The 15,840-nt window shown below is 38.3% G+C and overlaps 1 protein-coding gene across 3 annotated transcripts in view; it reads left to right on the forward strand.

Moving 5' to 3' along the window:
• LOC109029951 (uncharacterized) overlaps positions 1-15,840 on the forward strand; it is a 95,003-nt gene that overhangs the window by 18,810 nt on the left and 60,353 nt on the right. The window contains exon 2 of one of the 3 annotated variants that reach the window (XM_019040676.2): positions 14,763-14,808. The exons of the other annotated variants lie outside the window; for them this stretch is intronic. The gene's annotated coding sequence lies outside the window, so the exon portion shown is untranslated. The remainder of the gene's footprint in view (positions 1-14,762; positions 14,809-15,840) is intronic. 3 annotated transcript variants of the gene reach the window in all.

A 15,840-nucleotide genomic window follows, 5' to 3' on the forward strand; every position in this document is an offset into this window, starting at 1 on the left:
TGCGACGGTCCTTCGCCATTTTTGGAAGAAAATATTCCAAGGTCTTGCTCGGTTTATTATGTCACGCAGTAAATCGCGTTTTCTTGACCTCATCGCCGCCGGTTTTTTCCTCACCTGACTTCTTTTTACTGTCTCACCCAGCACCACGCAGCCAGATGTTTTTCATAAGGGGTGGGCAAATCCGCCAATGATAAAAAACAGAGTATGCGAGGGTTAAACATTCTTGAAAATTGCGTGTGCTGGCCTGGTTTGGGGGTCATTTTCAGACGATTAGGGTACCCACTTATCCAGGCGGAGGAGGGGGTGAACTTCACTCTCGGCCTGGTCTGTTGGAAAACTCATTTGAAAAAAGTTTTTTGAAAATTGTAAAAATTTCTCCAGGCTGCATGGGTGGTGATTGTTTGAAAATACTGACGAGAATTTTTCAAAATCACTATTGCTGAATGTAATCGATCAAATTCCTTCGGAATTGCAGCTTTTTACAAATCGCTCGGAGTCATTTGCAAATAGAAACTTATCTGAATATGTCTTTCAATGAAAGTCCATCCAAGTGAAGGACTGTTCTGGAGTAATAAAGTACGTATGAGATTGAACAACTCAATCTAGATGAAGAAAATCAAATGTATACACTGAGTTTTAATGTTAATTTGTCAATTAAAGGCTTGCAGATAGTTTCGAATGATTCTCCAATAAAAGTATACTCGTCTCTCTGTTATCACCGGAAATTAAAATCCGCACGGATCGAAAAGTATATCGTGTGTTTCGTTGTAAGTCTATCTTATTTTATACCCAAGTGAGGTTTCTGCCTTGATAGTATTAGTTACAATTCTGCGGTAGATACAATGCTAGAATATATTGAATGCCACCAGAATTCTGTTTGCCATCATTTAAAAGTCTACCACGGTCCTAAGCCAATCCGTTTGCCACATACTTTCTCCGTATGGTTGAAGAAGGGGTCTTTAACCCTCCTCGCTATTACCCCCCGTTGTGCGGATCACCAAAATATCCTAAGTACTGGACGGCTTATTTTTCAAGCTCCGTTAACTCCCCGCCTCCTACCACGGTCCAAGCTCAAATCCGTCACAAAAACGTGCGGCCGGCTATGACAACGTTACTCAATCGTTCAGTGGACTCAAGCCTAGCGTTTCGTAACGAGTGGCGGACTATTGTCATCGGTCCAACAAGTGAACGAGTGAGGAGATGTCGGGCTCCGGTCGGGCTTTTGTGTGGGAGGATGAGAAGGAGAACCCCCACCTTCAACCTTCTGCCGAAAACAAGACTGAAAGCTCCTCGAAATGTTCGTCTGGGCCGACATCACGGTTGCCATACTGATTCGACCAATGGTAGAGCTATATGAAACGAAAGGAAGCAAACAAATTAAAATAGATGAACGAAGAATTCATAAAACGGATGTATGGTTGAATGGTCAGTTATTTTTATTTTGGAACTTTCAGTTCAATGACCATTAGTGGCTTCACAGAAATAAAATGTATATTCCTTTAAACTAATTGAAATTTTTAGTCCAATACTTGTAAAAAGTTTGAACATTGTGGTTACTCAACAAGGGTTATACTTAGAAGGTCACTGTGTAGAAATGTTTCGAGATTTAACAGTCTAAAGTGTTAAAATCAAACAATTTCATAAAAGTTTTACTTAATAAAAACTCATTACGTATGCTAAAATTATAAGTGCAACTCACATCATATTTCTAACCAATTTAAATTTTCCCCAAAAAATGTACATTTTTAAACGAGCATTAATATTTCCTACCTCGAACACTAGCTGTAAGATCCATATTGTTTATAGCAGATTTATAAGGCTGATGTACAAAATGGTTTGATGTGTAACCTTTTCAAATAAAAATCGATGAATAGTTACATACATGTATGACATTTCCATTTTTAAACTTCTTGGAGATGTACAAATTGGCTCCGAAGGGACCTTCCAGGTCTGAATTTTTGGAAAATCTTCGGCAAAAAATCCTATAATATTTTATGCTTTAATTATTTAGTGGGTTTTAGTAGTTAGAAAAAGTTTCAGCGAGATATTTTCAAGCGGCGGCGTGGCATCTTACGAGCATGCATAGCACAGATCGGTGCCAATTTGTCAAAATTGACTCTCGAATCTGAGTCAGTGGAGTCGTGTCTATCACCATCACCAACATGACTAGCCAAATTCCTAAGCTGGACGAGGATGGATCAGTTGAGCTATTAAAAAATGCGGAATCATTTGTTTTACTCTTCTTTGCTTCTTCATTTTTTCTGCATGAATAGCTCTCGCCCACACGGTTATTGGAATGCATACGCGAGACAAAAATGATAAGTTGTCTGGCTTGCCTTGTTTTTGCAAAATGAAACTGTTAAATTTTGTGCCTCGCTTACTTACCTACGCAGAAAAGTTTTAAAAGCACCACCATAATTTGTCATAATTTTATATGTTATAAAATAACCTGACGTCACTTGCAGACGCATTTACACGTGAAATGGTAAAGCAAGAGAGCAATTGTACATCACTCCAAGAATTCATCTCACTTAAATTTCCATTTGAGCTTTAATTTTTAACTGAAAATGAAACAAATTGAATTCAATTTCGCTGCGGTACCTAGCTAGCTACTTAGTGTACAATGACTGAAGTTAATTAACGCTTCCCTCCGATTGCAACAGTACAGGTCTTCTACCAAGCTTTATTTTATTATTATTCTTTTTTTTAAATATTTTTTTTTCATCTGATTAAATTTTACACAATTCCATTTCAAGTATCCGTGATGATCAGACAGGAGGTATCAGGGCTAATTAGCAGGAGTCAGGACGTGATAAGTACTTTTCCCCTTATTCGTCGTATTCGAAAATTTAGTAAATTCTCAATAGTTCCCTCAATGAGGCACCTATATGTAAAATAATTGAATGGTTATCAAAGAAATGATAGAAGTTAAACACAAAAAAAGTTACCTACCCTTAAAACCTCACTTTTTAAAGAAATGCTCCGCCTTTAAGATAAGGTAAGATATATTTATTCAAATGTAAAACATACACTGGAAAAAAACACATTGGATCTAGAGCCCAGACTCTTAAAAATATTGACAAGAAAAAATACTCTTGATTCAATCAGATTTAAGCTTAAATCAAGAACCAAGCCTTTTAATTTGAGCGGATTTCCTTTTGATTTAAGCTTAAATCTGATTGAATCAAGAGCCCTTTTTCTTGTCAATGTTTTCAAAAGTCTGGGCTTTAGATCCAATGTGTTTTTTTCCCTAGTTTACAAGAAAAACAACATTATTCTAAAAAATAAAATAATAATTATTAATAATAATTAAGCCATGGATATTCGTTAAATATCAATGATTGGTATCCAAGGAACGAGTTAGATCCAACCTGCAGAAATGCTGAGATCTAAAGATGCATGATGCATATTTACTCGCGGAATGCAGGCGAACTGAGCGAACGCTCTCCCACGCAGTGCATTCCGATCCCGAATGCGGAGCGATGGGCGCATTGATTTTTGCCGACCCGATGCGGGGAAGGCGCACGCACAGCATCGCGGCTGAAGTTCAAGTTGGCGTGGCTGGCGCGGCCGCCGGCCGCTGTCCCGCGCCGCGACGCGCGACACCGTGAACGTAGCGTGAGCACGGCCGCACCTAATCGAGCAACGCGCGACGTGGGTCTGTGTCGAGCGGAAATGAGGCACCCACGCGCTTTATTATGAGCGGAGTAGCCGCTTCAACGCGCGCGGCCGGCTCGGCGGCCTGCAGGTACCGCGCGCCTGCCGAATAGGCAATCTCTCATGCATCGGGCGATCCTTACCTCTGCCACATTAATGGGAGAACGCCGCACCGTACAGTAAAAGGCATGGCCAAACCTTCGGCAAATCGTCACCTTCCGGCCAAAGTATCACAACCGCCATGCGATGTTCAAAAATTTCCGCCGCCATTTTATTTTTATACAGGGAAATTGTCGGTTGAATCTGTTGGAAAATTTCACTGAAGTTTTTCGGCAGAAGGAAATTCAGTGAAATTTTCGGACAGTTTCATCGAACTATTTCTCTGTAAAAAAAAGGGTTACGGAGATTTTTAAACGTCGCATGGCGCTTGTGATATTTTGGCCGGGAGCTGACGAAATTACGAATTTTCGGAAATATTTGAGAATATTTCTTTTCCGAATTTTCAGAGGATTGCGTTCGTATCAATTGGACGTATTTCTATCAAACGGAACTATGTGCATTGTGACGTGAGCCCTGTACTGCATATATTCTTATGTGTATCAGGTCTCACGTCTTAATGCATATAGTTCCGTTTGATAGAAATACGTCCAATTGATTGCAAAAGTCTGAAAATTTTAAGGAAAAATATTCATAACTTTCTTCAAAAATAAATATTTTCCAAGAGGAATTTAGGCAGCATGTGAATGTTCGCGCTGCTTTTTTTTAGCACAGCAGTCTCGTTCATGACTTCATGGTAAGCAATAGACATACTAAAGGCAAATTATGAGAGGCAGTTAGTCCATCATTTTTCCCTTCAGTCTACAAAAACCATACATTTCAACCAATAGGATCGTTCCATTTTTCCTCTGTCCGCTTGCTCTATCGCTTTGCCTATCAAGTTCATTAATCAAGCCCACTGGCTGCAATAAATAGATTAAAAGGGGGAATAAAGTTTCGTATAAACTAGAGGCGGATCCGACAATTTAGCAACACCGGATTCCCTCAATTTAAACCCATGGTAAGTACTCGATTCTTGTCAGAGCACCTGGCCTCTCCAAAAATCGACGCGTACACACTGAAAAAAAAAAAATCTCGGTGTATTTACTAAGAAAACGGTAAAATTACCAAGAATGCAGGGTTCCATTTGATCCCAGTTTTTTTTTTTTTTTTTTTTTTTTTTTTTTTTTGTAAAATTACCATTTATGGAATTGGTAATTTTATCGAAAAATCTCGGTAAAATTATTGAACTTTCTCGGTAATTTTACTGTCCCTTCGTAAAAACGCCAATATTTTTTATCGACTGCGGTAGAATTACCGAGATAAAATGGCAAAGTTGCCGGGAATCGATTACCAATAAAAGTGGTATTCTTACCTGAAAAAAACAGTAAACACCGGTTTTTAGGTAAGCTTACCAGTCTGTCTCGGTAAAATTACCAATAATTGATAGATTGATAGAAAAGTGAGATGGTAAAAGTACCAACGGACCTTGGTAAAAACGCCGAGAATTTTTTTTTTCCGTGCATTTCCATAGGTTTAAATGGAGAAAAACGATGTTGTCAATTTGCTAGATCCGCCAATAGTAAACATTTTTCAGTGCTTCCGTCTTTTTCTTGCACGAAAATCCTCGAGCGGAGCACGATTTGACAACGAAAGCCCAACACAACTTTCCGATGGCTCCTCGGAGAGTCCATCACCTAAATCCAAGTAATCGACACCGGAAGATCCGAGGTTGCGGAAAGTGGGTGGCGCCCTTGCGCGCGGAGTATTAATGAAAGCAAAGTTTTAATCCGTCCCAAAACTCAACACATACCTTGATGAATGAAAAAGATCTCGCGTATTCGTATAGTGCCGTGCCGCAGCCAGTTCAAGCCCACGCGTAGTTGTCTCCGCTCTCCGTTCACGAATTCGCGAATTTTTTCCTCTGGACATGTGTTCGAGTTGATCATTGAAACGTCATCGCTCCGCTGTCGAATGTCGAGAATGAATTTGATCACCAAATAACCTTATGTTACTGTGTTATCCCTCACTCGAGGGAACGTCATCTTAAAGAAGATCGAACTTTACAGGGGTGAGAAGTCTTCAAAGCACCTCTGAAACCTGTGCTCCTCAAAAGAATTTCCATTGAAAAATATTTTTAATTTATTATGGTTTCCTGCTGGACCATCCGTTGTAGAACTGTGAAATGTGAATGGTAGAATTGTGCAGGTACACTGGAAAAAAAGTCGCCTGGATGTAGAGTCCAGACTCTTAATAACATTGAGAAGAAAAATACTCTTAGTTCAAGCTGATTTTTCCTTGAATCTCCTTTTGATTCAAGCAAAACTCCTTGAATTGAATCAATGTCACGATCGTAGCATCACGCTACGATCGTGACACTCGAGAGTGATACCACAAATCGGCCGCATAGGAGCTCGGATTGCCTATACAGAAAATTGAAGGCAATCCGACAGTGAGGCAAAATCACCCATGCCAGTTTTCACTCAAGTTTTCTCCTGTGTTGTCTGTGAAAATTTTGCCAATCCTTTCACGGTCTGAAATTATGGTCAAACTTGAGTGAAAACCTTTTAAAATGCGGAAAGATAAAGTTCCAGTTTACCGTGCGTATGAAAGCTACTGGATCTGAAGTTTATGGTAAAAGGACTCAGTGCTTTGCGAAAATCCCACAAAACAGAGATATAAGACCGCAGGAAGTTTTTTCCTGCTTTCTTCTACCTCTGAGTGTTCATTAATCTCAAAAGTTTAATCAACTTTCTGCCAAAAGTTTCCGTTTCCCACACACCCACACCTTCGAAGATAACCAATTTTTCTCATTTTTAATTGTTTATGTTCTCTTCTTTTTTCTCAGAACTTTCTCGGTTGTGAAATAATTTTTGCAAAGCAGAAACTGAGCAAAACAACTTTTAAACTTCCGGCAATTTATTTGGCCCAAGCAATAAAGAAACGGAGCTCCTTGTTAGAATTTTCTTGTGAGTGAAGAAGGTAAAACTACGTATTTTCCCGTGGATTTTGCGATTGCTGAGAGTTTAAGACCCCTGAATTTTACGATTCGTAAACGGCTCTGTGTAATCAAGATGGTGTCAGGACCCCCTTTACTTTTTCGTATGAAAAAAAAGAAAAGCTTAGTATCCGTAAGATAAGTTTTTGGTTGATTTTTACGATTCAAAAATGTGCTCGTAGCGTTTTTGAAGTCCATCTGTCGGTTTTCCCGGATGAGAGCTCTGGGCTTGTTTTAGAAAAATATCAGAAAAAAAAAAAATTTTAAGCGAAGATTCTGTGAGCCCTGGACGAGAGGTGATAGTGAAATTAGCCAAAATCATAAATAAATGTATAATTTTTTCTCCTGATTTTGTGTATCATGACCTTGTGTATCATGATCTTGTGTATCATGATCTTGTGTTTATTCCGTAGTGTTTATGTTTGCTCCGCTCGTTGTGTGTTTCTTGTGTAAGATTGAGGTGCCTTACTTTGGTGAAAGTAATGTTATAGGTTCAATAAAGTTTAGCAATGTGCATTTTACTCATCTAATCCGTCAACCTTCGCAAGAAGGGCTGAAAGGTGTCAGTAATGTCGAAATATTGAAATTTCGCAGCAAAATAGCTTAAAGTTAGTGCGTTTGTCCTCTCAGTTGACTGACCATTTGGTCGAACCGCAGTGAACTGTCATTCGCTGATTTTTTCTGAGCACAAATGACCCGCAGTTGAGTCAGAGGCCATTTATATTGCAACGCAAAAAAAATTTTAAAAAAAACGCGTGATTACAAGGTATTCCCATTGCTCCTTACGCGGTTCTTGATCACAGGAGCACCGGTTGGTGTTGAGTGCAAGCTCGCGTTATATCCGCAGAAAGCGCATTAGAGACAATATTTTATACTCGAGTTACGTGTTTTCTACACAAAACGGGTCATAAAGGCTCGCGAATGCCCATTTTCGTCCGTGCACTGGAGAGTCGCAATCCGAGTCCATTGTCCACGCTCGTCGCCAACGCACTGCCCCGAAATAAAAACAGCGCAACTGCAATGGCAACTCCGTGTAGATAAGGTGTTTTTGTTCGTTAAATTCGGCTCGCCGCCCAAGCTGTGGAAGCCCGAGAAAGTGGCTTCTTTTCATTTTCTACAAGCGCTGGGCGTCGATTTGGACCCCGCTCAAGTTGACCACGAGTGAGTCAGGATTGCCTCGTTAGCGGCATTGTGTGAAGTGAGTCATCTGGCTCTCAACGGAAGCGCAGAAACAAATCTTGAGTTGTGCAAAGGGTCAGCTAAATGTGACGCGGAATTGGGTTTTCATTGGTCGAGCAATGGAAAACATTCAAATGAATAAGGATTATTTGCATCGGTAATTTTGAAAAAAAAAAGAAATGGAAAAGATCTCAAGTCATATAAGAGATCAGTCAATGGTACCTTGTGCCACGGAATCGTATTTGAATAATTGAACATATGGACACATTTAATTTAAAGAAGAGGTTCATCTGCATTGAGAGGTTTTTTAAGAGACGGAGGCAAATTTTAATTTATACATTTAAACGATCAATTAAATGTGTCATGGAATCATGCTTTAATGTTTGAGCATTTTGACTTTTTCAAATGAATGGAATATCGGAGGTTCAGAAAAAAGAAGTTAAGAGTTTCGAGTCATCACAGTCAATGTGCTTTGTGCCATGGAATTTCGGACATACTGAAAAGAGAGACGTCTACCAGCATTGAGAATTGTGTTAGAAGGCAATACAAAGGATCGGTTAAATGTGTCACCGAATCATGTTTTAATTATTGCATTCCGGCACATTTAAATGAAAGGAGTCTGCCTGCAGTTTGAGTTGAAAACTTCTAAAAACTACGGGAAAAAACAAGCTTAAACGCTTGAAATTACTTTCCGCGAGGGATAAAATTCCAAAACGCCTTCAATCCTTGGCTTAGGCAACATACACATCCATAGAGCACGAATAGTTGCATTTAGGCGTTATGAGTTTAACTTTTTGTTCCTTATTTGGACTGCGTCTTGCTATGAGAAACAATAGGTAATGACTTATTGTAGAAAATACCCATGCGAATATTTTTCGTACGTAAATAGCCTCCTCTGTAGATGAGCCAGAAATCGTAGTTCCTTTTAACGAAATAAAGTCCGTCGCGCTGCTTCTTACATCGTCCAAACATATTTCTCTTCCCTCTCTCCCCCCCTCCCCCTCTCCCTCTCTCAATTTTTTTCTCTCAGGCCTCGCGGTTTATCCAACCAAGAGAAAGAGGCTCCGTAATTATTCCAAAACATGCTATAGATTGGTTTTTCTAGGAAAACTCATAGCGAAGACTACGAGTTTTCATAGCATAATAATCGTTGATGCACATGAAATACCTGGAAGCTGAAGATGTTGAAACTACTATCGTTGCTCCCCTCTATGAAAAGGTGGCAGTGCTTCATTTTCACGTGAGCCCTGTAAATCATGGAATCATTTGTCGTTATCGATAAATTTCCATCGATAGCATTAAAAGGGACTATGTCATGAACTGAACCGATTTCGATATGATCGAATCCTTGTTTCGATGTAGGATTCACCTAGTGATACGAGGGCTGTCCCAAAAGAAACCGGACTTTTGTCATAGAAGGCGAACCGAGCGTCGCAATGAAGTTTTCTTGAGCTTGTTTGAAAGCTGATAAGCTACTGGACATGCTTGTTTTTACAGAATGCAAAAATTCGTCTTGGTAAGGAAACTACACGCTTCGGAATAAAGGAAAGTCAAACTCGAGTTGAGATTTTTGTCTTTATTTCAAGAAAAATTTAGATAAAACTTAAAAAAAAACCCAGGTTTTAAGTTAAAAACTTCGTTGCTCTCTTATTCAATGCTTAGAAATAAGGAAATTAACATTTTAAGCAGCCCACCAAGTCATCACCTATCCCCTTCAAAATACTCGCCAGCTTTGTCGATGCATTTTCGCCACCGTTTCTTCAATTGGGAGAAACACTGTTTGAAATCCTCAGGTTTGAATGATCGCAATTCCTTCAAGGTGAAACTGTTAATCGCGAATATTACAATAGTGTTCTGAGACGATTACGTGAAAATGTCCTCAGAAAAAGGGCCGAGCTTTGGAGAGAGAATTCCTTGTTTCTGCATCACGATAATGCACCTGCCCATGCATCCCTCCAAATTGGCGAATTTTGTGCAAAGAATGCCATGAGTGTCCTCACTCACCCCCCTTATTCACCTGACCTGGCTCCATGTGATTTTTTCTTATTTCCACGACTTAAATCTACCTTGAAAGGTCGACGTTTTCAAACCATTCCGGAAATTCAAGAGAACACCTTGAAGGAATTGCGATCATTCAAACCTGAGGATTTCAAACAGTGTTTCTCCCAATTGAAGAAACGGTGGCGAAAATGCATCGACAAAGCTGGCGAGTATTTTGAAGGGGATAGGTGATGACTTGGTGGGCTGCTTAAAATGTTAATTTCCTTATTTCTAAGCATTTGAATAAGAGAGCAACGAAGTTTTTAACTTAAAACCTGGGTTTTTTTTAAGTTTTATCTAAATTTTTCTTGAAATAAAGACAAAAATCGCAACTCGAGTTTGACTTTCCTTTATTCCGAAGCGTGTAGTTTCCTTACCAAGACGAATTTTTGCATTCTGTAAAAACAAGCATGTCCAGTAGCTTATCAGCTTTCAAACAAGCTCAAGAAAACTTCATTGCGACGCTCGGTTCGCCTTCTATGACAAAAGTCCGGTTTCTTTTGGGACAGCCCTCGTATCACGTTTGTTAGCATGGTGGGGCTCATCCTGGGACGAAGTTATACTTCTTTTCCGCGGTTTATTTTTCCAGTACGTGAAACACGGTGTAATTTATGCTAAGGACCGTCGCCGACGGAATTCATAAACTTTGAAAAAGTAGTTTTTCCTGCCGCCTTTAAGAAAAACGTCATATGAGCATTCACATATTGCCATATTTCCTACTGTGGAATATTTATTTTGGAGGAAAGTAAAGAGAGTCTTTTCTTGATACCTGGAAGTGCGCAATAATTACTAAAAATTGCGAATAAAACTCTTAGAAAATTTGAAGAAAATAATTCGTAAATATCCCAGAAAATGTGTTTTTTATTAGAAAATAATGGCAATATTCAAATGTTAAAATGACGTTTTTTCGTAGCGCGTTGGTATCGGTGTAAACTCTACGAGGTGGTTTCTTGGAAAAGGGGAGAAAACTCATCTCAAGTCGCTTGTTCCGAAGCGCCGCACAGTGCGGCATGCTTATGGACGATGTGGACAAAAATCGTTACAACGATGAAAAAAGGATTATTGGCCCAAGAAAATGCTGATTCTGAAGTAATTTTTGCCATAGAATCCGATTCTGAAGCCAAAAATTCTCTATGATTGGAATTTTGGCCTCAAAAACAAGATGGCTGCCGAAAAACCCTCAAAATTATCCTCTCAATAATGCAAAATTTGAATTGTACGGATGCAGGTCTTTGAGGTGTCAATTCCTATGTAATTTTTCCCGTAGAATCCAATTCTACAACCTAAAATTCCCTAGAACTGAAATTTTGGCTTCAAAAACAAGATGGCTGCCAAAAAACCTCAAAATAATCCTCTCAATAATACAAATTTTGAATTGTTCGGATGTAGGTCTTTTAGGTATTAATTCTTTTGTAAATTCTCCCGTAAAATCCGATTCTGAAGCCAAAAATTCTCTAACACTGAAATTTTGGCTCCAAAGTAAGATGGCTGCCAAGTACCTAAGCTAAAAGTGATCCTCTTAATAATGCAAAATTTGAATTCTACGGACGCAGGTCCTTCAGGTATCAATTCGTATGTAATTTCTCCCATAGAACCCAATTCTGCGAACTAAAATTCTCTAGGACTGAAATTTTGGCTTCAAATACAAGATGGATGCCAAAAAACCTCAAAATGATCCTCTCAATAATGCAAAATTTGAATTGTACGGATGCAGGTCTTTGAGGTGTCAATTCCCATGTAATTTTTCCCGTGGAATCCAATTCTACAACCTAAAATTCTCTGGGACTTAAGTTATGGCTTTAAAAGCAGTACCTATGGTAGTAAAAAAAAAAAAAAAAAAAAAAAAAAAAAAAAAAATCTCCTCATTAAGTAACGAAAAATTGGAATAAAACGGATAAGGTAAGTATTATGAGCCACAAGATTTCAATTTGTTCATTCTTCATGAGGAAAACTGAAGTTGGGTGAAAAATAACTAAATATTTATTTTGTATTTTTGTAGGGATAATAATTCCATGCCCCAAAGATACCATCTTGATCTTTATCATAGAATGAGCAAAGTCACAGTTGGTTCCTCTACAGATTTCTAAATACACATACCTGCATGATTCATTAAAATGAATCAAAAGCACACTAATCATCACTGACTTGTATGAAGAACACTGCAAACCAAGTGACCTGCACACATGCCATCTCCCAAAACGGTTGTTTTTGGCCAAATGAATGCAGCCTGAAATAACAGCCTGAAATATATTTCCCTTAATTTGACGCCAAAGTATAGTCAGTGGCAGGAGTAGGTAATTAAATCCATTAATTAGTGATGTAGCATCGCGGAGGCACTTTCTTAACCTCTGCGTATGCGCTTAAGCATTCTGCGCTTTGGGCAATGCTGATTCTACATGAGAAATTATGACATCATAGGATTGGTGCTGCAGCGCAAATGAGTTTTAACTTAATACGGGTCAAATCTTGGCATGACATATTATGACAGAATCCCTCTCAAATCATCAAGGAGAATATATTCGTGACTAGACTGATAATGGTTGGCATCATGATACGAATATGCAGGAAATAATGGTAATTTTAAGAATGCAGAAATTGGAAACTAAAACACCTAACTTCCTAATTAAGGGTCCTGAATGAAACAAAATGCAGGCCCTGATTTGCTCAAATATAAAGGAGGAAATAAATTTTCTATTGAGTAGAAAGAAAATGAAACTCACCACGCAAGAGTCCTGAGGACAAACCAGAAGGAAAAATACTCAAGAGTAAGTATTTAGTCACACACCACATTCAGGAGTATTTCACTCATTCTCATAATGATTGAAAACGAGCAGGAGCACAGCCTTTTATGAGATTCAAAAACTAAGGAACGATTAAGAACTGTATAGGATGGTAAGCACCGAACATGACTTGATTAACGCGCACAGTATTCAATGTGACGATAAGTAGGTATAGATGAATTATCACTGCTAAATTTTTAAACAAAGCTGAAGCACAATATGTGATCATGCCATTTGTTTAAATAATTTTACAGCTACTATTGAATTGAGCAATGGATCTTGCTTTCATGAGAATTAGAGGTTATACTGTTAACGTTCCGCACTATCTGACCTCAGCGTAACAGTCAATACTCACTAATCAAGAAATTCCACTTACTGAAAGGAGATAAATTGTAAAGGCAGACTTTACCTGAACAATAGAGAAACCTTACTTCATTCAATTATGGGAGGAAAACGTTTGGGGCCTGAGATATCAGGTCATTCAATTCACTGAGAGTGAGAACATTGAAAATCATACATTCTGCCGGGTAAAGGTAGAAATCCGCACTTTGTCTGGAAGCTTTATACATTTGAATAAGAAGGTGTAAATATTTGTTACCATGGTTAAGAATGAACAACGAAATCCACGAATCTCCAAGTACTTATTTGCACCCAAGACACACATTTCTAGAGCTAGCTATTCTATGTTTCACTTCCGGTTAACTGAACGAAATGGATCACAATTTTCTCGCTAAATCTGAGCGAATTTACTTCGGTACATGCACATGATTTGAGCTAAATTGGCTAAATACGATTGTATCTATTGATAAGCGAGACGAACAAAACACAAGATATGTTTTGTTTTGTTTACCATGAACGCTGTCCAGTGGGATTTGGGAATTCCCGCATGGGAAAACCCATACTATGTTGCCGCCTTCAAAAATTGATGCATTTTAGGTTGAAAACATAACACTTAACTTCAAATAACAAAGAAAGTAGCAGCAACATAGGAAAATCCTTTGGCACAGTCATTCTAGGACATATAAGGAATAAGAAAATGCTAATATCTCAGGATATTTTGCGTATTTCTCGAGAAAAGTCCATTTGAAGTTGGCAACCTCGAATAAGCCCTATGCTACCCATGTAAAATCCACGTATGCACTTATTACTCAAATTTAAAGTTCTTATAAAAAAATTATTAGCAGCAACATAGGAAAATCCTTTGGCACGGTCAAAGTATGATACCTAAGGAATAAGAAAATGTTAACGTCCAGGAGTATTTTGCGTATTTCTCGAGAAAAGTCCATCTAAAGTTGGCAACCTCGAATAAGCCCTATGCTACCCATGTAAAATCCACGCATGCACTTATTACTCAAATTTAAAGTTCTTATAAAAAAATTATTAGCAGCAACATAGGAAAATCCTTTGGCACGGTCAAAGTATGATACCTAAGGAATAAGAAAATGTTAACGTCCAGGAGTATTTTGCGTATTTCTCGAGAAAAGTCCATCTAAAGTTGGCAACCTCGAATCAGCCCTATGTTAGCAATGTAAAATCAACGTCAAATACCCAAACTTTAACTTCTTATAACAAAGATATTAGCAGCAACATAGGAAAACCCTTTGGCACGATCAAAGTAGGATACATAAGGAATAAGAAAATGTTAACATCTAGGAGTATTTTGAGTATTTCTCGAGAAAAGTCATTTTAAGTTTTTTGTCTTTTCCCCATATGTTTTCAATGGGGAAGTTCATTCCCGAGATTTTTCCTTCAACTTTTCCCGCTTATCCATGGTGATCTACGAATGAAAATCACAAATAAACTATCATTCCTTGTCAGAAAAACGTTCCTCACCATGAATATCAAGAAAAATTGTGCGTTTTCAAAAAAAAATTTTTGATGACTTTTTCGATTTTTGTCCACGGAGTGCCGCACTGTGCGCCGGGAGTAGACGTGTAGTGTATTAGCGTTAATAATTTTTCGCCTGTTTTTCCTGGAATTATGTGGAGACGGCTCTTGGTCTGAGCTGTCTCGGCGTGAATGAAATTATAACCGTTTTGCATTATTGAAAAATACTTCTCTTTTTTTTCCAGGTGCGGTTCAAGTTGAAATTTGCAAATATCAAGTATAGAATTTAACGTGAGTACATTAAGTCGCTTCCAGGAAATACGGGGTGAAACCAGTGTTAGAGAGCTTTCTCCGTGTTGTTTCATATTGATTTTTCGTTTTTTAGTGCAACTTGAACTAAAATGCATGCGGAGCATGAAAATCGTATGTTATCTGTACAGAACGTAAATTTTGAAATACATGATAGTGTGTGTTCTCAATATTTTATAAAATTGAAAAATGAATCTAGATATAAAAATAGTGTTTTTGCATGCGGATTTATTATAGGAGGAATGCGAATTCGTGTGATATCAGCAAGCAGTTTATTCTATACATGTTGAGGGTTCGTCCTGTATAATTAATAATACACATCGAAGAGACAATTTTCGGCGACGATCCTTGAAAATCATTATTTGTTTAACGCAGAATGGATTCGTTCATGCGGCAGGGAGAAAATCTTCCGAATAGGCCTCTAAGGGACTCAAGACTATTCTCCCAGAAAACGTTACAAACTTTAAAATTAGATTGATTCAGGGGGAAACACGCCGATGAGATTAAACTTTGTTGAATAGTGGCTTTCTCCCTTCAAAATTTGCCAAATGAAGAAGTTAAATTCGTGAGAATTCTCATCGGAATAAGATGACTTTCATTGATGTACCTCCTGTTGCCAAAAACTTTAATCGAATCGGACGGTATTTTCAACTTATCGATCGAGTTGTCCTTTCTTCGCAAACAATAGGACGTATTTTGCTAAAGAGGAATTAGATACAGGGATTTGATTGGAAAGAGCCATGTACATAGGATTTACATCCTTCATGAGTCTTTCCGAATCAATTCATTCGCACATACTTCTTTTTACCGTGAATACATCATATAGTGATTGCAAGCCTGCTCAGTGCTCATCCATCTATAAGGTATCACGTATAGTCGCACGATGTTCCAGCTTGCAAATAAAAAGCTGAGTGAAACGCACTACAAAAGCGATCTGAAACTTTTTCTCTACTCTCGATACATTGTTTAGGTTCGTTTGCAACTCAATTCACTCAAAAAAAGTTTGCAGAAAAC

This window comes from Bemisia tabaci, chromosome 3 (genome assembly GCF_918797505.1).
Source record: "Bemisia tabaci chromosome 3, PGI_BMITA_v3".
Taxonomy (NCBI): Eukaryota; Metazoa; Arthropoda; class Insecta; order Hemiptera; family Aleyrodidae; genus Bemisia; species Bemisia tabaci.